The following is a 556-nucleotide window of genomic DNA, read 5'->3' on the forward strand; positions in this document are numbered from 1 at the left end:
GGATGATAGAAAGATAATTGATGCCTTTGAGCTGTGATGCTGGAGAAGAGTGTTGAATATACCATGGACTGCTAGGAGAACAAACAGGTTTGTCCTAGAGAAGGTGAAACAGGGCTGCCCCTTGAAGGCAAGGATTCTGAAGCTTCATCCGACATACTTTGGGCATGTTGAAATGAGGGATCAGGCCTTGGAGAGGGATATCGTGTTTGGTAGAGTGGAGGGACAGCGCAAGAGAGGAAGACCCTCGATGAGGTGGATTGATTAAATGCCTGGGGTAATGAGAATATGTGCATCGGAGACAGTGAGGTTGTACATAGGGTTGCTATGAGTCGCAACGGACTTGATGGCACATAACAACAACAACATTTAAGTTTTGGGGGATTAAACCTTTAGTCTACATGTTATAAGCATTCTTACTTGGTCTATGTTTACATCAAATTTCTGGACATTTTAGAGCCATGCCTTTACCTTTCTTTCTTTCTTTCTTTCTTTCTTTCTTTCTTTCTTTCTTTCTTTCTTTCTTTCTTTCTTTCTTTCTTTCTTTCTTTCTTTCTTC

Source organism: Elephantulus edwardii, unplaced genomic scaffold (assembly GCF_000299155.1).
Source record: "Elephantulus edwardii isolate Elephantulus edwardi_28Jun2011 unplaced genomic scaffold, EleEdw1.0 scaffold00054, whole genome shotgun sequence".
NCBI lineage: Eukaryota > Metazoa > Chordata > Mammalia > Macroscelidea > Macroscelididae > Elephantulus > Elephantulus edwardii.